Source organism: Pseudonaja textilis, chromosome 3 (assembly GCF_049901715.1).
Source record: "Pseudonaja textilis isolate UNSWEBS1 chromosome 3, rPseTex1.2, whole genome shotgun sequence".
Taxonomy (NCBI): domain Eukaryota; kingdom Metazoa; phylum Chordata; class Lepidosauria; order Squamata; family Elapidae; genus Pseudonaja; species Pseudonaja textilis.
In genome coordinates, this window is record NC_141992.1 from 45427361 (window position 1) to 45450510 (window position 23150).

Sequence of the window (23150 nt, forward strand, 5' to 3'; positions counted from 1 at the left end):
CTCAAAGCAAGATTGGGTAGACCCTCCGGGTGTCTGTACATAACATTTCTCATCATCTTTAGCCATCAGCCATACTAGTTTAGGCTGATGGAATATGGAGTCAAACAGCATCTGGTGGGCCATAGTTTACTGCTTCTACCCTAGATACACTCATCACATGCTGGTGAAAAGGCTGTCCCCTTCTCTCTTGCACTGTTAGCAAGCCAAAAAACCCAATTCTGGGCCAACATCTAAGAAAACAGAATGCATGGTAAATATCAGGAATACATTTGAAGCCTTGACTTGCATTGCACATATTATGTGATCAAGGTAATTTTCTAAATAAGAATCAAATTGTCTGTGTGGCTTTTTAAAATTTATTTTAGTCAAGCAAACATACTACTAAGCGTTCTGAAAATATGGTTTAAAAAGTATTCATATATTCCTTCTGGTTAGTTAATTAGTCAGTTAGAAATAAGAGTAGTTAATCACATTAAAAATGTTCACTTCATTGTCACCTCAGATTTGAAAATCAATTCATCAATAATTCTGTCATCCATATTTTATGCTGCTTGCCTCTAATAAAGTTTATAGTTATCTTCTTTGCTGCCATTAGTTTGCATGATATAGCAGAACATTGCTTTTTCTGACATCAAGAACCAAATGTATTGTTGTCTTAAAGAACTTAGGGTGGCAACCAATGTTTTCTACTTCTGCTTTTTATCTCACAACAAGCTTGTACAGCATGTAATTTAAACTGGATCTGGTGCCTAGCTCCTAGTTACAAAATAAGATACAGTTAAGGCAGGAGCATTTGAGACAACAAAACAAAAAAATGTTCTTTGAACTAGATTTGGGAAAGACACTTTGAAGTTACTTTGAAGGTGACTGGGGAGTGCCATCTGTTGTTTCCTCCATAAACAGTCACCTGCCCATTCTGGCCACTAACTTAACAGTGTAGTATGAGTCCTACATTGAGCAGTATCAACATATTTGGCAAGGAATCATGTGCTTTTCTATAAATTATGGTACTAGGCAAAGAAATCACATGATTGAATACACACCTTCTAAAATTGTATTTTGAAAAAATGCAGAATAATCGCTCAGGCTCCTAACAAGGCCATTCAGTATTCATTTCTGCCATCCTATCCCACTACAGACTTGTTTCTCTTAAAACTGTTAGGATGTTGAGGAAAATATGTTTTCCCATGAACCCAATGTGTTTCAAGAGGGCCTTGTTTCCTCAGTCTGTCCCAGTTTAGAGCAATTCACAGCACAGCTGTTCCCAGGTTAGGATGACTGACCTCCCACTCACTCCTTCTGCTGCCTAATCTCTTGAGAAAGGAATGCAAGCTGGTCTCTTTTGCACTTAAAGTTGTCAAGCTCAGTGGAAAAGAGATGGTCTAAAGTTTTTAAGCCCATACTCTGTCTTCTTATTATTCCCTTAATTTGTTAACTGAGCTGAACTTATATCTTTCCTTCTTTATGACCTATTCCTGCTGACAGTTCTTTTAATGTACTTATGCCAATCAGTCTATTTGCCATCTGCTCCATCAATGGAGCAGCTTTGTGGTTGGAAACTGTCAAGAACCAAGAAGTCTCCAAGGATTGGCATGGAATTTAGCCAAACCTGGTATCATATTAGAAATGCACACAGGAAGGCAGAAACAGAGAGCCAGCTATTATTCTTAAAGCAAAAGGTCCTTTTGGGTTACAGTTTACTTCCCTATAGCTTCTCTTCCCTGGAGATTTTGTTGGGCTATCATGTCTGGGTTTAACAATCTGGTCAATCACCTGGTTTTTCTATAGATTTCTACTTCCATCTAGTTGTTATCTGGAGTTTTGTATTTTGGATCTGGTACCCCCGCTTCTTTTTGCTTCTGTAAAGTCATATCCTACATTGGACTAATTGATATAAAAGGTGGAGATCTTAATTGGCACTAAGAGAAACAAAATGTACACATATATTCAAGCAATTCAAAATAATACAATTATGGTACTAGGCAAACATATTGTTGTCTAGATAATAAGCAAAGATTATATATTTCTTTTAAAGTTACCTAGAACTGAAGTTAATCCATAGGTGGCAGCATGCTAAAATTATACAAATTGTCATCTTCATTAATTCTGTTGGCAATGTGCTAAGTAAATTGGTCACCAATCATAAAACAAACTTTCACAATGAATCCTATGGTTGGTTTATTGTCCATATTTCCTGAATCACATTAATTGATGTGACATAAAAATTGAATCAGTTTCTGTTATTAACTACCAGGTTTGTTATTATACAACTATGGTAAATTAAATTATATTTTCCCCTGTACTTGTGTAATTTAAGGTTGAAGAATTGCTCTAGCCAAAATAGTAATATAACAAAGAGTTTTGAAAACTTTACAAAGAAGGTAATGATTTATTAGCTTTTGTCTTTGTTTCTACAAGAAACAACAAAAATATACAGAAAATTTCTGAGATTTAAGTGAGGCATATGATTTAGATGAGGGGCTAGAAGAAATGCTTATAAAATTAACCTATGACATGAAGCTCAGGGAGATAGTTAGCCACTCAGAAGGCTGGCTGAGGGTTCCAAAGGATCTTAATTGACTTGAATATTGAAATGTATCTAACAAAATATTGTTCACTGGTGAGAAATATAAAGCTCTACAGTTAGTCAGAAAAGCCCAGATACAAGATAGGTAATATCTGGCTCAAAATAAATATTGTGAGAATGTTGTGGTTCGCCGGCAGCAGGTGCGGACTGCTGAAGCCTCAGAGAGAGAGGACTCGGATAAGGGGCCTACATGTGATGCAAGGATGGGGCCAGGACTATTAAAGAGTGGAATGATGCCTTCGGAGATTGGGGAGGCTGGCAGCAGTGATGCAGAGGACCCCGAGGAGCCTGTGCCCAGTGCGCCTGCATGCAAGGCTGCTCGAAGGAAAGAGCAGCTGCAGCAGCATGGGCAATTTGGGATTAAGGCTGCAAGGTAATGTCCCCTCCCTTAAGAGATAAAAGCCAGCCTGAGAGAGCGGGATTCTTTGCAAGAAGCAAAGAAGTTCTTGCAGTTCAAGCCTTGTGGACGTTTGGACTATCCTGGTTTCTGTTTGGAGACTTTTTGTTTTGAATATTTCTTGGCAACTTAATTTAATGTTCTTGGCAGCCTTGCACAACCTTGGCAAGGCTCATTCTTATCAGAGACAATCAGTTTTCATAGCCTTTTAGCTGTGAATGAATGGAATTCACAGAGAAGCATTAAAAGGTTTTGCTTTTACCTCTATTTGGTGTTTGTTTCCTTGGAACAAGGTTTGGTTCAGAACAGAGAAGGATCCAGTTATCCAATGGACCACAGATTATCTATGAGCCAAAAGTATGCTAAACCTGCCAAAAAGTCAATATGGTTTTGACTGCATCAAATACAGAGATAGAATATCAAGTTCATATGAAGCAATAGTACTGCTGAATGCTGTATTAGTCACACCACCCCTTGGATACTATGTTCAGTTCTAGTTGACACAACATAAAAAGGATTCTGAGAAGAAGTGCAGAGAAGAGTAACAAAGATAGTAAGGGATTTAGAGGCTAAACCCTACAAAGGACAATTAGAGGAACTTGGTTTGTTAAGTCTACAAAATAGGAGACTATGGGGAGTCATGATTGCAATCTTTCAATACATGAAGTGGTATCACAGGGCAGAGAGTGTGGATTTCTTAACTATAGCTTCCAAGAGTAAGATAAGAACAATTGGAAGGAAGCTTTAAAAAGGGAGATCCAAACTTGAAATCAGGAGACATGTCCTGACTGTGGGAAGTATTAGATAGTAGAACAGCCTGCCTGGTGAAGTCATGGGTGCTTCATCACTTGAAGTTTTCAAGTAAAGATTAAACAGTCATTTTTCCAGGGTGGTTATGAGGATTCTGCCGTGGACAAGTGATTGGACTAGAAATCCTCCAAGGTTCTGTCCAATTCTATAATTGTCCTCATTTTTGTGAAAGTGTATGCAAATTACTAGGGCATTGTGTTATCCATTGAAAAATGCTAGCCTTCCTTTTTGCTTGGCTCAATCCCAATCCTAGTCATCCTCTTCTTCCAAATGAATATTAATTGAGAATAAAACTTCCATGCATAGCAGCAATTGTGAGCTGATCTGTTGTTTGGCATTCTCTGACCTGATTTATCTGAATTGGATTGTTTTTTCCAAACTTCTACAGGCCAGACTGGCTGGAAGAAGGCACCCGAAGGGTATCTTCAGGTGCCTTCTAAAGCACTTCATAGTGCTTTACAACACTCTCTAAGCAATTTATAGAGTCAGCATATTGCCTCCAACAGTCTGGATCCTCATTTTACCAACCAGGGCTAAGTCAACCTTGAGATAATCAGGATTGAATAGCTGGCAGTCGGCAGAATTAGCCTGCCATATTATGTTCTAACTCTGCTCTTGAAGTCAATGAATTGGTGCATTAATGAAGATGGCAGTTGCCAAACCTCTACGTATTCATCAGATCAAATGCACATATGTGGAAAAAGAAGGGGCAGTCATCCCCAACCTCACTACCCCAATATGCCTTGGTGTGGTGGCTATCATATCTGGGCAGTGGTGGGATTCAAAAATTTTTTACTACTGGTTCTGTGGGTGTGGCTAGGGGTGTGGCTAGGGGGCATGGCCATGTGACTGGGTGGGTGTGGCGGGGGTTTTTTTGCAGCACAACCCCCCCTCCTGTTTTTTGGGCCTTCTGGGCCTCAGAGAAGCCTCCTAGGGGGGCATTTTTGCTCCTAGAAGGCTTCCCTTGGGCTCAGGAAGTCAGAAAACGGAGGATAGGAGGGGCACACTGTACTTCCCCACACTTCATTTTGGGGCCTCCCTGGGGCCCAGGAAGGAAAATAATGCCTTCCTGGGTCTCAGGGAAGCCTCCTGGGTGAAGCAGTAAATAAGTGAGGGGAATCCCAGTACAGCTGATCTTAGGAAAGCTGATTGTCAGGAGGGGGAAAAAAAGAAACACTATAAGGAGTGACTGGGCAGGCAAGTGTCAGGTAGATAGGCAGGTGTGAGTGAGCATTGGGCAGACAGGGAACTTGAGTAAGCACCGACAAGGCGGGGGCATAGCCAGCCAGAACTTACTACCAGTTTGACGACCCATGCCAAATCCTTGCTACTGGTTCGCCTGAACTGGTGTGAACTGGCTGAATACCACCACTGTATCTGGGCTGTAAAAAGTCAGATGACCACAAATAGTAGCAAACAGATTTTATTTATTTAATTTTTATGGCTGCCCTTCTCATCAAGTGACTCTGGGTAGCACACAATTTTTAAAAAAAATAAATGCAGTTACACTAATACAAACATTAAAATATACTGTATAGCAGACATAGAAAACTCTCACTCCTTGCTGTAATCTAGCAGTTTTCTAAAGTGTAGAAGACCAGATATAGTACCTACTCATTAAAGATCATGTCATCTTGTATATCTGATTTTTCAAAGCACTTTCTGAGTAATGAATATTTATTTATTTTTTAAATTTAAAAAAATTGTTTTATGATTTTTTTTAAAAAAAATATTTTTTTAAAAAAATCATGATTTTTAAAAAAATATTTGTCTTGAGTATTTTTTAAAAAAAGTGATATAAACTCAGTTATACTTGGTTTATCTTTGATACCATCTTAATTATCCTGATGTGACAAATGAATGTTTATATCTGCCTCTACTGTCCCTTTTTCATTTCTAAGGAGGCTCCTTGTAAAAGCAAATCAAAAATGCAATGAAATACTTTATAAATATACTGCAGTTTAAACAAAAAGACCACTTTTGATGAGTCTCTTAATCTTTAACAGCTGCACCAGATGTGGTTACCGACTGTCAGCTACCAAATTCCAGACTATCTCCTGATGCAATAAAGCAGGGGTCGCCAACCTTTTGGACCTCAGGGACCACCAAACTAATAATTTTAAATCCCCCGGACCACTAATATGAGTTTTTACTGATGGTGGCTTGGTGACATTGCTGGGAAAAACAGTCCCATATTCCAGAGCTGCAGTAGTCACAAGACTGGCCCTTTGGTCATTCCAGAGGTGCTCCAGGATGACCAAAGGGCCAGTCCTGTGACTGCTGTAGCTCTGGAATATGAGACCGACTTTCTCACCAATGTCAGCAAGCCACCCCAGGGTGGATTTCCCTCCCCCGCCGTTGGTCTTACCTTCTACCATGTTTCTTAGAAAAAGTAACTAGGCCGTCTTTTCGGGGGATGTCCTACTTTTTTCCCCACATGCCTCGCCTGACCCCCAGGCTGCTTCTTTCGCAGCCAAAAGGAGCGAGTTCCCCGCTGGCTCCCCGCTGGCTAAGCCCTGAAGCTCCACCACTGCCACTGGGGCAGGGGGAGAGAGAGAGAGAGAGAGAGAGAGAGAGAGAGAGAGAGATCTCCAATCTAACCTCAGAGGGCTGGCGGTGAACTTCTCTCTCTCTCTCTCTCTCTCTCTTTTTCTCTCTTTCTCTCTCTTTCACACACACACACAGATCCTTCACATACCCCTACTCCCTCCAAGGCAGCCACATTCACTAACCTACTTTTCAGCTCCATTCTCGGGGGAGGGAGGGGGAGAGAGAGAGAGGGAGAGAGAGGGTATCCTGCGATCCCAAATAAAGAACAATCGATTGATAGGAAAACAGGGTGGGGGATTTTTCTGCAGACCTTTTGGGGGATTTTCCCAGGATCTCTGCTGCTTCTGCTTTTGGCTGTAGGCAAGGAAAGCAGCAGAAGTCTTTCTTTCTCTCCCCCAATTCCACCAGAAATGAGTCTATAATTTTATCTTTGGGGTTTCTTAGGATGACTGCTATTTTTCTGTCTGTTTTGAAGGCAGCCTTGATGTGATGCCTGTGTAGTATCTTACTGATTTTGTCTGTAGTACCTCTTATGTAGGGCAGGACAGCTGTTCCATAGGTCTGTTCATCTTCTAGGTCTCCATTATGTCTCAGTGTGTTTTTGTGGATCAGGCCAGTGATTTTGCTTTTGTGGAAGCCATTGGCTGTCAGTACTTTAGTCAGGGTGCATAGTTCAGTCTTTATGTGTGTCTTGTCTACCAGGCATTTGGTTCTGGCAATTAGTGTTTTGGTCACAGAGTTTATCTGTGCTGGGTGGTGCTGGGATTGGGTGTTGCGGTAGCGATTGGTGTGTGTTTTCTTCTGGTATATGGTGTGTCCTAGTGTGCCATCTGTTTTTTTGTAGATTAATACATCTAGAAATGGTAGTTGTTTGTTTGTTTCCGTTTCCATGGTGAATTTGATTTTGTGGTATGTGCTGTTTAGGTGTGTTAGGAAATTATTTAGGATAGATAGATAGATAGATAGATAGATAGATAGATAGATAGATAGATAGATAGATAGATAGATAGACAGATAGAGATAGATAATATATATAATATAAATAATATATAAATATAAATATATATTCAGCTTAATTTTCTTCTAAAAAGTAAGGGCAGGACAGGAGGCTGGGTATCATATAAATTAAATAAATAATAAAACCTAAAACAAAAATATATTGGTGCACTTTCTTTAGGATATATCTTCTGCAGATTTGAATAGCAGCCTCTACATCCATTGGGACAGTAACTCCCAGATGTTTCCAGTTAGAATGATGCAGTTCCAAGACAACTGGGAGGTGCCATATTGGATAAGATTATCTTATAAGATAGCCTCAGTTGAAAGAAAAACATTCTTGTTTTCATCTGACATTAAAATCCTAAATATTTTTCTCATTTACACTGTGAGAAAAGAAGCCAATGGTGTTTGTAAATTATTTGTTGAAAAGCGTACAAATGAGATGGCTATCAGGTTATTCCGGCCCATTTTAATATGCATCTCCAGTTAAAAAAAAAATGGTTTATAAAGTTTGGTTTCTGCCAAAGAACCTGGAAATCTGGAGAATTGTCTGAGTTGCTGGGCCTTTTGTATAAATAAACCAAATTTTGTGAATAGCTTAGGATATAAATAGTTTGGTACTTACATTTTTAGCAGTGCTTTCTGAAATAATACAACTAATTGGGGTCTTAGTCTTTTTCAAATTAAAGACTTCCAGATGTTTAAGACCAAAGAAGTTTGAGGACATGGCCATGCCCACAGGTTCAGCCTTTGGCATACCTGCCTGTGGAGCTCCTTCCTAAGATGATCCTGTATCTTTATCAGGGAGATTTGAAGATTTAAATGCAGTTTGATGATAGCACCAAGCATTCACAGTTCCAGCTTCTATTCAGATCTCCATGTTAAATATATAAAGATCTTGGAAGCAACTGGATATGGAGAGTTGTGAGAGTATAGATAATTCATGTTGCACCTCCTACATTCTGCAGGTGAACGCCCACATAAGGGATACTTGGAATACTGCATCCGATTTTGGTTGCCATGTTGTAAAAAAGATGTTGAGACTCTAGAAAGAGCACAGAGAAGAGCAACAAAGATGAATGGGAGACTGGAGGCATGTAAAGAATGGTTGCTGGAATTGGGCATGTCTAGTTTAATGAAAAGAAGGACTAGGGGTGACATGATAGCAATGTTCCAAAATCTGACAGGTTGCCACAAAGAAGAGGGAGTCAAGCTATTCTCCAAAGCACCTGAGGGCAGGACAAGAAGCAATGGGTGGAAACTAATCAAGGAGAAAAGCAATCTAGAACTAAGGAGACATTTCCTGACAGTTAGAACAATTAATCAGTGGAACAACTGGCTTCCAGAAGTTGTGGCTGTTCCATCACTGGAGGTTTAAAATATGATTTGGATAACCATTTGTCTGAAATGGTATAGGGTTTCCTGCCTGAGCGAGAGATTCATGTAGAAACTTCCAGCTCTGTTAGTCGGTTCTGTTCTATTTTATTCTATTCTAAATTCACAAATAGGACCAATTTCATCAGCCACCTTAACATCAGAAAATATAGTATTCAAGTCTCTGGGAGAACAGTATGGGAGGAAACTCCCATTAAGGTTTGGAGAATGTGGAGTTTTTCATCCCCCAAATATTTTTATAAGACTGATAAAAAACTGAAAATGGACAACTTTCTTTCCACTTCTTCCTGATGATTTGGTAAGGCAAGTTTTTTTCCTGTCATATCAATTCACAATTGTTCTAAAAATGGTGGGAAGCTTTGTACATTCTTCAGCCTTTTTGTCATCCATCTGAGAGAAAGAGCTTCAACAGAAGTAAAGAAGGTGGGGTTTTTCTTCCCTGTATGAATTGTTGGAGAAGTTATTATTGGGTGTCTGTGTATATGTATGCATGGGTGTCTAGAAATTTTGCTTTCATCCAAAGAAAGAAAAAAAGACAAAGGATCAATTGTGAAGAAACTGCTAGGTTCAGAAAAAAATGGGTGAAGAGGGAGTGAAGAAAAGTTACTGAAAATTGGAGGACTGAGAAGCAGACAAATAGACAATTGTGAAAGGTGTGATGAAGAGGCAAAGCAGTTTTCCAACAAAGAAATCAACAAGCACTGAAGTAACAATCGGAGAGGGTGTGAGAGAAGTAAAGCTTGTTATCACTTGACTCACCCAGCCTGAAAAAGAATCAGAGAGAGAGAAAAGCAGAACACAGTATGTGCTGGGTCCTGGAGGATAAAAGATTCTGTAAAAATTGAAGACTGAAATTAGAATTGCTGAAGTTATGTTTGTGGCATTCAAAAGGCGCAGTCGTGAACATTACAGATCATGTAGTAGTTTAATTCAATACATAAAGCTACAAGAAACGTATTTCAGGACTCAGTAAATAATGCAGTAGGTTAAATTCAGGGGTGTAGGCAACAAAATAAATTATGCCCTAGAGAAATAAGTACCTAGGTTTAGGATTAAAGGTATATTTGCATATGTGTTAAAAAAAATAAAGTCCTACAAGGGTGTGGTGTATTCCTACTCATAGTCATCCCTGCATTTCTAATATCTCAAATGAATTTATGACATTGTAGCATAGAAGAAAGCCTAAATTCATTTTATTTTATTTAACAATAGCATTTAGACTTATATACCACTTCATAGTGCTTTACAGCCTCTCTAAGCAGTCTACAGTATTAGCATATTGCCCCAACAATCTGGGTCCTCGTTTCACCGGCCACAGAAGAATGAAAGGTTGAATCAACCTTGAGCCGGTCAGGACCCAACTCCTAGAAGTGGGCAGAGTCCATGTGCAATACAGCATTCTGACCATTGCAACACCATGGTTCTTTTTATTTTATTTCTCATATTTATATAGCAATCCATCTCACAATCAAGTGAGTCTTGATGTATTGTAGCCATTTAAATAGCACTTTGCAGCCAAAACTAACCAAACAAAAGCCAACCATTTTAGACTGACAGCAATGTCAGCATTCATTCATTCCAGTGAAATTATTTGGAAGCTTTCCAGATTGTCAAATATTTGAAGAGCTTTCACATAAAATGTGGAGCAAATTTATATTCCTCTGAAAAAGAGGGCCAAATGATAGTTCACATTACCAAAAAAAGATGTTGACTAAACATTAAGAAAAAAAAGATTAGTTGCGAGCAATTAAGTAGCACAACATATTAACTCAGAAATAGTGGACTTTTCTTTATTAAATGCCTTTAGATAAAAGCTGTTTTAAATACAAGCATGACAAATTTTCCTACATGAGACAGAAGTTCCTTCTAATATTACAGCTATGCAAGTAGAAACCTTGCTATCAGAACATTCAAGCCTTTGGCTTCTTTTTACTTGATTGAACAAAAGAAGGAAAATGCATATAAAATTCATCATAAGGTTTAGCTCCTAGTGTAGTTGAGCTTTGTTGTATTTAGTGAACTACAGTATTTTAGGTTGGGATTTTCTTCTATTTAAGAGAGAATATATACAGTTCTTTTGTAACATATTATTGCTAATCAAAGTGGGGAACCTAGTCCACCTCTAAGAGTTGTTATATTTCACAACCTGTTGCATAATCAGATAATCAGAGTTGGAAGGGATCTTGTAGGTCATCTAGTCCAACCCCCCACCCAAGCGGGAGACCCTACACCATTTCTGACAAATGGCAGTCCAATCTCTTCTTGAAGGTCTCAAGTGATGGTGCTCCCATAATTTCCGAGGGCAAGCTGTTCCATTGGTTGATTGTTCTCACTGTCAGAAAGTTGCTCCTTATTTCCAGGTTAAATCTCCCCTTGTTCAGTTTCCATCCATTATTCCTTGACTGGCCTACAGGCGCTTTAGAAAATAGCTTGACCCCTCCCTCTCTATGGCAGCCCCTCAGATATTGGAAGACTGCTATCATGTCTCCCCTGGTCCTTCTTTTTACTAGATTAGCCAAGCCCAGTTCCTGTAACCGTTCTTCATATGTTTTAGTCTCCAGTCCCCTAATCATCCTGGTTGCTCTTCTCTGTAGTCTTTCTAGAGTCTCAACATCTTTTTTGTAATGTGGTGAACCAAACTGGATGCAGTACTCCAGGTGTGGTCTTACTAAGGCTTTATAGAGTGGTATTAGTACCTCCCTTGATCTTGATTGTATCCCTCTGTTAATACAACTTATAATTGTGTTAGCTTTCTTTGGCTGCTGCTGCACACTGCTGACTCATATTTAGCTGGTTGTCCACTAAGACTCCAAGATCCCTCTCACAGTTACTGCAATTAAGCCTGGCTTCACCCAGTCTATATGTGTACTTTTGGTTTTTCTTGCCTAAGTGTAGGACTTTACTTTTCTCTACATTGAATTTCATTTTGTTAGATACAGCCCAGTGTTCTAGTCTGTCAAGATCCAGATGGATCTTGAGCCTATCTTCTTGGGTTGCCCCCAATGAAAGCCTAATTTGCAGTCCTCCATCTGGAAAATTCCTTAACAGAGCTGTATGTTATCTGTTCCATACATTCCTTATAAGACACCTTTGTAACCAGAGCACTTAGTGAGTTGGGAGGATCAACTTCTTTTCATCCTATATAGGCTGGGAGGAGCAGTTTTTAGATCTACTATGTCATTTCTGTTCCAAGCATTCCATGCCAATCATTAACTAAAGAACAAGAAATGGTAGGTAGAAATAAGTAGAAGTTAGCAATGAAACAGTTGGATACACCATAGATTTGAATTTGCATTAACCATGTTTAATTTCTTCATAAAATACCTGGAACTTGTAGCAAGCAGTGAAGTGCCAAGTTTACAGAGAACACCAGATTATGAGAATAATAAAAGCTTAAGTGAACTGCAAAAAACTATTCTCCAAAGTAAGTGAATGGGCAATAAAATGGTAAATGAAATTCAGGATTCAGAAGTACTACATTGGGACAAAACCTCCCAATTCTGCATTGAACTAGCTTAGGGTTATCAAAAAAAGAAAGCTTGAGGTTTTGATGGAATACCACACAGTGGTATTGACTGAAAATGAAATAGCTACATTTGTACAACTCAGAAAGGTTATCCTACTTTAGAAATGAACTATCAAAATGGCCCAAATATTGAGCATATGATAAAAAAGCAGTTTATATTACAGTGATAATATAGGACTGACTGATACTGAGATCATTTTTTCATTCTTTTATCACACAAAAATATTGAGTATTCCCCCCAAAAACATATTGATTAATTAAAATAAAGGAAATTAATTGGAGTTTCTAACTATAAGGTGTGCTAAAAGTAAGGATAGTTTTGATGGAGGAAGGGCATACTAGGAAAAAAATGTCTACATTTATGTTTTCTAATGGTGTTCTTAGACGTACACAATGTAGAATTCAATAGTACTTTGGTGTAATTCATTTGTTATATTCTTAAGCCTGGACTCAATTTCCTGATAAACAGAAATACTACAACCATAGGATAAATAAAGACTTATGATGCAAAACAAAACTTCCCACTTTTATATATTGAACACAATTGTTATGGCTGTGATACTTTTATTTCATTAGACTAATAATAAGCATTAGTAAAAATACTATATTTCCTACCTCTTGAAATCAAACTACTTTGTAGATGAATTTTAGATTTGTATGTATCCTAGTCCATAAAAAAGTTTAAATTATGTCATTAATAGTAGATAGTTTTTCATGTTTACATAACTTAGTAATAATATGTGAAGAGAATTTCAAAATTCAGGCATTCATCTAATATTTGATTTTTCCAATTTTTAAAAAGATGCTAGAATATGGTAAATATTTCCTTCCATCAGTCTATTTTATTTTATTTAGCATATGGCATGTACAGAAGTCATGCAATCACTGATACACAAATATAAGTTTAAATAAAATAGACAAAGAGATGATAGATAGATGATAGATAGATAGATAGATAGATAGATAGATAGATAGATAGATAGATAGACAGACAGATAAATTCAACACTATAATTGTACATTTAAACTGCCAAAATGGGAGAGTGGGTTAGGGAGATCAGGAAAGCAGCCAAGCTTTTAATATATTTTTCAGACAGAATTATACTCATATAAACTTTCAAATCTTGGGTGATGTGCAACAAATGGGTTATAATTGTGTATTTTATTTTTAAATGATATCTGGTAAGGTAGGTCTTTGTAGACCAATTATTGGTCATGTGATAGAACATGTGTTAAGTCCCAAATTCTTCAGAATCATCATTGCATATTTTTCTCCTGTGTGGGAATACTACAGTCTGAGAATCAGCCTATCATGGTTGTTGCAATATTGTATAATACCTGTCAGTCCTGCAGCCAAAATTATTTTGGCACATCTAGGCAGCTCTTAGCTGTAAAATGGAATTCACCGTGAAGGCAATTGGCAGATGAGTGTGAACCAAGTCAGTTTGCAGCTGTGTGTTCTTAGCTCTAATCCACTGACCATTTCTTCTGATAGCATTTATAATCTTCTTTTATCTGCTGTCTTTGTTATACATCAAATTCGCCCTTCCTAAAATAATAATGTTCCCAATAAATTGTTCAGAAGGCATTAAAACCAATGATGTTTTATTTGAATGCTGTCCTTCAATCTAGCCTGAATAATGTTGCTATTTGTCGGGGCAGCCAACCAGCCAGCATTTTTGTAATCAGGAAACTCTCAGGCCCTTTTTGCTATATAGCAAAGAATGAAAAAAGTTGGGGGAAGGGGAAGTAGCCTGAGACACAGATGCAGCCATTTATCTCTTGAAGCTGGGCTATTAGGCAGACGACAGAAGGAAAGAAGCAGCCAGTACAGGAACTGAAAACCTAGGCTTCTTCTAGTGGGTGATTTATCTCCCAACTAGTTCTGTCAAACTTGCTGATGGAAGGACTCTTCCTTTCTGTGAACCTCATCAATTCTCATCCTTGTTGCATTCTCCCCCACCTCATTTATAAAAAAAGGTTTCCAGATTCTTTTCATTTAACCACTATCTCCCTTGCTCTTTTTCAATTTCTCATTTTCCTACTTTATCCCTACTCATCCCCCCCGCCCCCCGTTCCCCTTGGTTTCTCATCACGGTTGCTCTATTTTTATTCCTTCTGGGGGTCTTATACATTTATAGATAATAGCTGCTAGCTTGCCTGTACCTTGCTGCATATAAGAACATGGGCCGTGTCAAGAAGGCGGAGCCTCCTTGCTGACAGACCGTAGATCACATCTTCCTGCGGCTATGGTCCGTGCTCTTTCGTTGGAGAGCCCCGATCATTAGGGGCTGAAGCTGCCTTGGAGGGGCAGTGGAGTAAGGGGAAGCCGCAAGCTAGGTTGAGGGGAGCCGCATCTCCCCTCCTGGGCTTGGTCTTTTTCCCCCCGAAGACGACTGCAGCAGTGGTTTAAAATGGCCACCCCGAAGAGGAGGACTCAGCTGGATTAAAATTTGTGCAGGAGGGAAGAAAGAGGTGGATAACATCTGAACCAGGACAATTGGGTGATGCAACTAAACAAAAGTACCCCGGAATTTTTAAGAAAAGAAAAGTGAGTGGCAAAATTACAAAGGGACAGGAAAAAAAATAAGAAAATATTTCTGACAGCTAAGCGGGGTTTCAAACTGGGAAAGGAAGAAGCTGGAACTAAAGATTTAACTAAATTGGACTAAAATATTTTGGCAATAAACAGGCATAAAATAAAGCTGGACTTAAGATTGTCAAAAAATAATAATAATAAAGTTTACAAATTGGAGACTGGACTGTGTTGGAATATTGAGGTTCAAAAAACCCTAAATAAAAAAATAGGGGAAAAAGATGAAGACTTTGTATAATGAAGAGTGCCACCTTTTGACAAAAACTTGAGCTCAAACAAGGGAAAGCATCCTGTTTCTGAATGAACTTGTGTGGATATAATATTAAAGAAATATTGAAACAAAGTAGGAATCTTAGAAAATGAAAGCAGAACTAGAATAAAGAAAAAAGCAAGGAAAGACTGACTGTGGGATTGATTGATGTTTTTGGTATAGACCCTGGGCTGGAACAATTGAGAACTTTAGAAAATTGAAAGAAGAAGGAAAGTAAACATCGGTTTTTTTGTGGACTTTAATAACAATCACAAAATACAAGAGTGTGTAATGATGATATCTCTTCGGGAATTAAAAATGGAACTTAAAAATATGAGAGAATTACTACAGGAAGGAGGCCAATCACTTTGTTCTGTGTTAGAAAAAATGGAAATGGTGATTGAAGAACAAGAAGAAAGCTTTAGAGGAGGAGGAGTCAACTCAAGGAGAAGACATTTTAAATAGACAATTAACACAAGGAACACTACAAAGAAGTGAGGAAAGAAGGAAGGTTAAAAAGTTGAGATTTAAGAAGGCAATCAAAAGGGGGAATACCTGTGAAGTTGGGAAAGGCAGAAAGACCCAGCAGAAAAGGGAAAAGGAAGACATTAAGAAAGAGCGGGATATAAACTGGAATGGGAAAAGATGTGGGGAAAAGAGGGGGAGGAGAAGCAGTAAGAAACAGGTGAATGAAATAAAGAAATACAGAAATAATAAAATGTTGAAAAAAATTTTCAGAGATAATGGTTAATGAATTAAAAAGGGGATTCTGCAGGGTGACAAGTGGTAATAAGAATATTTCTGCAATTAAAAATATTTAGAAAATAGGGTAATATAGATATTGATAACTCTTATTAAAAATTAAGGGGGGGGATATGCTGCAGAATCCAAATGAAAAGATGTAATGATTATTATTGTAACTTCTTAAAAGTAATGGTTTATTGGGAATCAAGATGAGGGATTAAAGGTATATTTTAACCACTGAGGTGTCACACTCAAAGCAGTAAAAGGGGGGAAACCTATACTTGTTTTTTTTTCTTTAGTGTTAAAACTTGTATTAATTTAGAATTTATAAAAAGAATGTGTAATGGAAAGGAATATGACAGACTAAAAAATCAACTAAATTAATAAGTCATATAGACTATTAAAAGCAAGGAGAGACATTGACAACCTATTATTATTATTATTATTATTATTATTATTAGGCAAACACATATTGTTTATATTTTTAAAATAAATATTAAAGGATTATATTTGAAATAATTGAAATGAAACAGAAAGATGTTTCGACTGAGATTAATGAAAGAGGCTAGAATTAATGTGTTTGTTTCTCTCCTTACTAAAAATTTGGAATGGAAAAGGTAATTATAGAATTAAGTATGCATATATGAATGTATAATTGCTGTCATATTTGTATGTAAAGGTGATGACCCAGAAATATGTTGTCCACTAAAAAGAGATTTTTGTTATTATGTGAAAAATTGAATAAAATCTGTTAAAAAAAAAGAAAGAACATGGGCTGTGTTTTATTTTGTTTTTTCTATAGACCATCATTATATAGTAGCTGTTCTTTTGGACTACCTAAATAGACATGTGCAGAAAGCCAAAATGAATCTGAGGTGGAACTGATTTTTAATAGGTCAGCAAGAAACTTATCGCTTCTGCCCCTTCCCATAAAATGAAAATATTTAAGGATCTGTGATATTCTGGAATGTGTGTATGTGTGTCTCTTTGTATCTCAGTGAAAGGATGGATTAATTCTATTCAGTTTTGTTGCAAATATAAATCCCTGAGATGAAGATTTTCTTTTAATTTTGAATACAGATAGTCCTCGACTTATGACCACAATTGAGCCCAAAGTTCATGTTGCTAAGCAAGACATTTGTTTAGTGAGTTTTGACCCATTAGATGACTTTTCTTGCTATAGTTTTTAAGTGAATAATTGCAGTTGTTAAGTTAGTAACCCAGTTGTTAAATCAATCTGGCTTCCCCATTGACTTTGCTTGTCAGAAGGTCACAAAAGGTGATCACATGACCTTGGGACACGGCAACCATCATAAATATGAACCAGTTGCTAAGCATCTGAATTTTGATCACAAGCCCATGGGGATGCTGCAACGGTTGTAGGTGTGAAAAATGGTTGTAAGTCACTTTTTTCAGTGCCATTGTAACTTTGAACAGTCATTAAATGAACTGTTGTAAACTGAGGACGACCCGTAGTGTATGTTTTGTCCCAGATGATTTGTAGTGAATTTTTGAAGTAAAAATAAATACATAATATATCCCACCTGATATCTACCCTTTTTTAGTGAAGACAGATAGTTTCACATCACAGGGAATGTTTGTGCTGAGTATTTTAAAAAAATAGACCAAAGAAAAATTTCTTTCATTCAAATAAAAGATCTAATCTGTGGAATTTCTAATCTGTGGATCTAATCTGTGGATATAAAATGCCAATGTGTAATCTGTTACAAGATCTTCTAAACCTTGTTCTAAATCTTAAAAATAATGCCAAAGATTCTGTGACTAAATCTCCCGGTGTCTTTAGAGAGAAACAGCAGAAATGTTTTGGATTGTATCAAGGCACCAAGGAAGAGTGAAAATATGTCCCAATTTATTATTATCCTGACTTATGGGGGCAGATAAAATATGATACTATCGTTTTATCCTTCAGTTCTAGAAAGGACAATTTAGAAAGGAAATGGCTCAGGGAAAACAATCTTTTCTTCAGTTTCATGGTACAATATTGTGCTTTTAAGGAAAAGAAAGATACCAAAGGATCTAATTTCAGTGCTCCAACTTTAAATTTAATATAATTCTAGGAGCTCTAGGAACATGCCAAGTTATTGTTTATCATCACATTTGTTTCTCTAGGGTCTCAAAATTCTTATGGTCAAAGTGGCCCAAATAATGGCTATAAAAATTATGCAGATATGGAAGAGAACTTTTCAGTTCTCTTTGACTAATTAATTCCCAGCATAAATGGAACAGCTATTTTTAATATCAAGCTCAAGAAAGACTGATCATATAGATTGTTGGTAAAGCATCTCAGCTGAGGCTAGCCACAAGGCATCAATCATGTGGTTAGCCATGAAGTAATTGATTTCTGGCACACAATAACAATATTCAATAGAAGTACTTATACAAGAAGGAAAAACTGGTTTCCTTTCAAAATGCTTTTGCTCTTGACTTCCAATGACAATTGAGCCCAACATTTATGTTACTAAGTGAGATGGTTATTAAGGAATTTTGCCCCATTTTACACCCTTTCTTCTCAGTTGCTAAGTGAATCACCGCAGTTGTTAAGTTATGAAGTTAGTGATGTTATTGTTCAATGAATCTGGCTTCCCCATTGATTTGCTTGTCACAAAGTTGCAAAAAGTGATCACATGACCCCGGGACACGGCAACCATAATAACTATCTGAATTTTGATCACGTAACTATGGGGATGTTGCAATGGACATAAGTGTAAAAAATGATCATAAATCACTTTTTGCGTTGTAATTTCAAGCAGACACTAAATGAACTGTTATAAGTTCACTACCTGTAAATTGTATAAAGCATTACTTCTAAGGAGAAGTGATTCAGACTCTATATTTTCAGTCTTCAAGTGAAATGGGTTTATAATACTGGTTTCTGCAGGAGCAAAATTTATTGGAATCTTAAACTTCTTACTATTCTCATAATTCTGTTTATTGTAACAAAGAAAGCCTTTATGACAACAACATCTGAGACTTTGTGCTTTGTGGAACACTTGACTTGGCAGTACCACTTCTACTTCTGAGGGAGGATCCAAGCTTTTCCATCCATCAACACACCCCATTCCAGCTGTGAGCCCTTGTTCTAAATGATTTTCTAATTTAGCCACATATGCATTTATACAGAAAATTATTTGAATCAAATCAAGTGTATTCTGTAAAGTATAATAAACAATATAAGGGAGTGTGCTCAGAGGCAAAATCACAGAAAGGCTTCTTTTATAACCCACTGGGACAAAAAATTATGATTTTAAATTATGATGTTAAAACAAAGAAGTTGGCAGAAGGATCATGACATGGCTTCCACCCTGTTGCTTATTTTGGCCGTTTCCCTTTTGAAATGTGGTTGTTTTTCTGTCTCTTGCTCCTTTACCAGTATTGGTTCTGTGCCTTTCACAACAGCTTGATTGGTTCAGCTTAGCAGCCAGACTTACAGAAATGGAGCCAAGGACATTTTTTCTTGTTATAATAGGAAAACTTTATCTGCAAGTCAGACTGATGTGATTTAGCAGTGGATCAGCAGTTTGCAATCATATTCCACAAAAAGCAGACTAAAATTGTTATTTACAGTGTTTGTTTATATCTTGAATTTAAAAATCATTTTAAAATATTATAAGTAAATTAAAAAGATTCATCTAATTTTTATATAACAGTACTTAGTTCATATTTCCAAAGATACAGGTAAATCAGAACATGTCTGCTGATTTGGGGTTTTGAAATTTCATTTTCACTATAAAAAACATTTTTAAAAGCATAATGATAGTGTACATGTCTCAGGCAAAAAACCACAATGTGTACAATAACTTATATGGTGGAAATGCTTTTAAAATCTCCAAACCCTAAAAAGTGAAGTGTGTCTCAAACTAATAAAATACCGTGTTTTACCTGACTGACTTAATGTGAAAACAGGGGCACATTTTCGGAAAAATAAAAATTACTGATATTGATAGGTATGTCTACCTTCATTGTAGAAGTGAGAGCTCCCATTGTCCTTAAAAGGAATATTGCTGTGTTGTTCCCTTAACAGGCTGGCCATTAAGAACTAGAGAACAATTGTCCAGTTACCAATCTCAGTTCTTGAGAAGGCAGTGAGATACAAAGAACTGTGAAAGAAATGCACTACCTGGACTCTTTTCAGTCAGAGTTCAAACTCAGGATAGGAACAGTGTTAGTTGCTCTCATTTGTGACCTTTGATAGGGGGACTACAATCCTATGCCATAACGTTGAATACACTAACAATGGTATCTTTCTGGTATACCTGTAAAGACTAAGAATCAGGGTGGTCCCATTCCATTCCTTCTTGAGTGTATATTTCCAGTCCATAACTTCAGGACTTGGAGAGATCTTCAAGCAATGTGGGATGCTAGAAAGCTTGACCCTCTTACCTATTTTATTTAACATCTGCCCGAATCCTTTAGGGGAGGACTCTGAATGATAACCAGAGGTGGTATCCAGCAGGTTCTGACCAGTTCTGGAGAACCGGTAGCGGAAATTTTGAGTAGTTCGGAGAACTGGCAAATACCACCTCTGACTGGCCCTGCCCCCATCTATTCTCTGCCTCCCAAGTCTCAGCTGATCGGCTGGGTCTTCTTTTGTTGCCCTGCGCAGGAGAACAGAGCTAGAAAGCAGGTTAGTGGGGTGGGTGGGGAGGGAATGGGGATTTTGCAGTAACCTTCCCCCAGGAGTGGGGAGGTAATAGAGATTTTAAAGTATCCTTCCCCTGCCACGCCCATCAAGCCACGCCCATCAAGCAATACCACGCCCACCAAGCCACATCCACAGAACCGGTAGTGGAAAATTTTGAATCCCACCACTGATGGTAACCCGTTGTACATGTCTACTGTAGGCCACATGGGAGATGCAGTAGAAGTTTTCACTTAGTGGTTCAAGCTTTAACAGTTTTGATGGAGAAAATCAGATTGATTTTTAACTCAAACAAGATGCAGTGGTTTTTGATACAGAAACTGACTGAGTGGAGATAAAACAAACCTTACCTCTAATGTGATTTAATCTACCCAAAACTGCTGTGCTGAAAATTAGGAATTTTTAGAAGTCACAGTAGAAAATGAGCCAGGAGAGCTTTTGCCCGACTTCAGTTAGTGTGCCAGTGCAATCTTTCCCGGTTCATAAGGTGTTGGCATTCATGCCCTCCTCATCTCACATTTGGATTGCTGCCAGGTAGCTGCCAATGGTATAGTATGCAGCTGCCCATATGTCAATAGGAAAATTTGGAGGTCTGGAAGCTCACAGCCTAGTCTACTAAGTTAACATTGCATTGGAAATATGGCTGTCATTGTTATGTCCCATGCATGTCCCTAGCAATGTTTAGTAAGCCAAATCCTGATTCAGAAATGTTTGTATTCTGTACGTTATTGTCCTATCTTCTCCAAATGGCAACCACTGCACAGGAGCAGGGATGGAGAAACATTAAACAAAATGACATTGTCAAACATTACCAGAGTATTAGTACAGCAAGAAATTATTATCCAGTCTGAGTATTATTGTAGAATGGTGTGAAGATTTTTTCATTTGTTTTTATTCTTTGCTGTTGGAGACATGGAAAAGAATGAACTGCCCCTTGGTTATGAGCACAGAAAATGAAATTAGGCATGTCTGACAATCTTATTTTGTTGGCTGTAAAATGGAGATAACAACAATTCATCTCATCATTAATTTGCATATTAAGAGGGCTATATCTTCATAGGTACCATAAATCATAAAACTGCAACATGACCAGAGCTCAATGGTACAGAACATGCTTTGTATGCAAAAGGTGGTGCATTCAGTCTTTGGCTCCCATACATAGGATTTCAACTGTCTGAAATCCTGATGAGCTACTACAAGAACTGAGATAATGGATAAGTAATGTCATTTGGTATAAGGTTTTTTGTGATGTTTCTTTATTGGAAGGATCCATTAACAGAAGACGGGAATGGTATCTGGAGAAAAGGACTCATAATAGCAATATTCTGTTTGAGTAATATCCTTCTCAGAAGAGTTAACAAAGTTCCAAGATTAGTAAATTTTAGGTTGCAATTTAATGATTTCAGTGATGATCCATGATGTGGGTACCACTGATTATGTACTGGTTTTATCTTTACTTGCTTCTATGATTTAGTAGCCAATTTAATGGTTATGGATTTTAAAAGCCACAGAAAAACATGCCTAAAAAATGAACTAAGGAAGCATCAGCCCAAGATATTTTGCAGGCTTCATTGCACACAAAGGAGTGGTACTGCTGTGGAGGATTAGTTGGTTTTATCTGCTTTTGGTCGTTCAGAGGTGGAAGTGGAGAGTCTACTGGGCCACAGCTGCATTTAATTTAAAAATGGTATCAAAACACATTAACGCAAGAAAGCTTTGTAAGGTATCTTTTGTTCTGGTGCTATTTCACTGGCAGAGTCTAAGCTATTACTGTAATTGGCCCAAATAAAAAAGCTACTTTTATGTAGAAAAACAAAAACTTTTTCCTCTCCATACTCATTCCACATCATTACTACCCTTTACTTTTGAACAAAGGTGATTAGAACATGAACTTCAAGAATTACCATCTGTTTTCAGATTATTGGGGTGCCCTTTGCTCATTGTCCCCATTCAACAAGGCAAATGTATCTGCCTGGCGTATTGCCTCAGCAATATGTATGCCTCAGCAAAAAAAAAAACTTTTGTCCATAAACAAACTAATCTCAATATACCTAAGTAAGGATGGCAAATCATTTAATTTGATCCTTACATTTCACATGAACTAACAAAATTGAACTTTGCAAATTAATAATATGTGGATAGGTTAGCCATTCATTTTTGCAATGTTGCTTTTTGCTGTAAATCCATACAAAAATACATAGGATAAATTGCTCACAAAAATTATCACAATTTAGAAAATGCTCTTCAAATGTAAGCATATATGCACAATTTTTAATATTTCTGATATAGAAATTAGTCGGGCTACATTTATAATTCAACATAGATACAATGGCACATATTAAGATTAAATTGATTTATTATCCCTCTTTTTAGGCCCATTTCATGAAGGAGAGATAGATCCTTTGGCTAAGTAATTTTTGGTCATTAAAGCAATTTAGTGAATTCATTGCATGTGCACATCTATGTGTTTGGATGGTTTCAATAAGAGAATATAATCCATTATATGTTCAGATAATATATAGAAAACAAAGAGAACCATGAGCTAGAAAGGGGCACTGGGACCAACCCACATTCAGGCAGCAATCCAAATTAAATTATCCCTGATAAATGACTATTCGGCCTATATTTGCATACACC

The 23150-nt window shown here is 37.4% G+C and overlaps 1 protein-coding gene across 6 annotated transcripts in view; it reads left to right on the top strand.

Annotated features, from left to right (window-relative positions):
• LRRN2 (leucine rich repeat neuronal 2) overlaps nucleotides 1–23150 on the top strand; it is a 150071-nt gene that overhangs the window by 103112 nt on the left and 23809 nt on the right. The window lies entirely within an intron of this gene.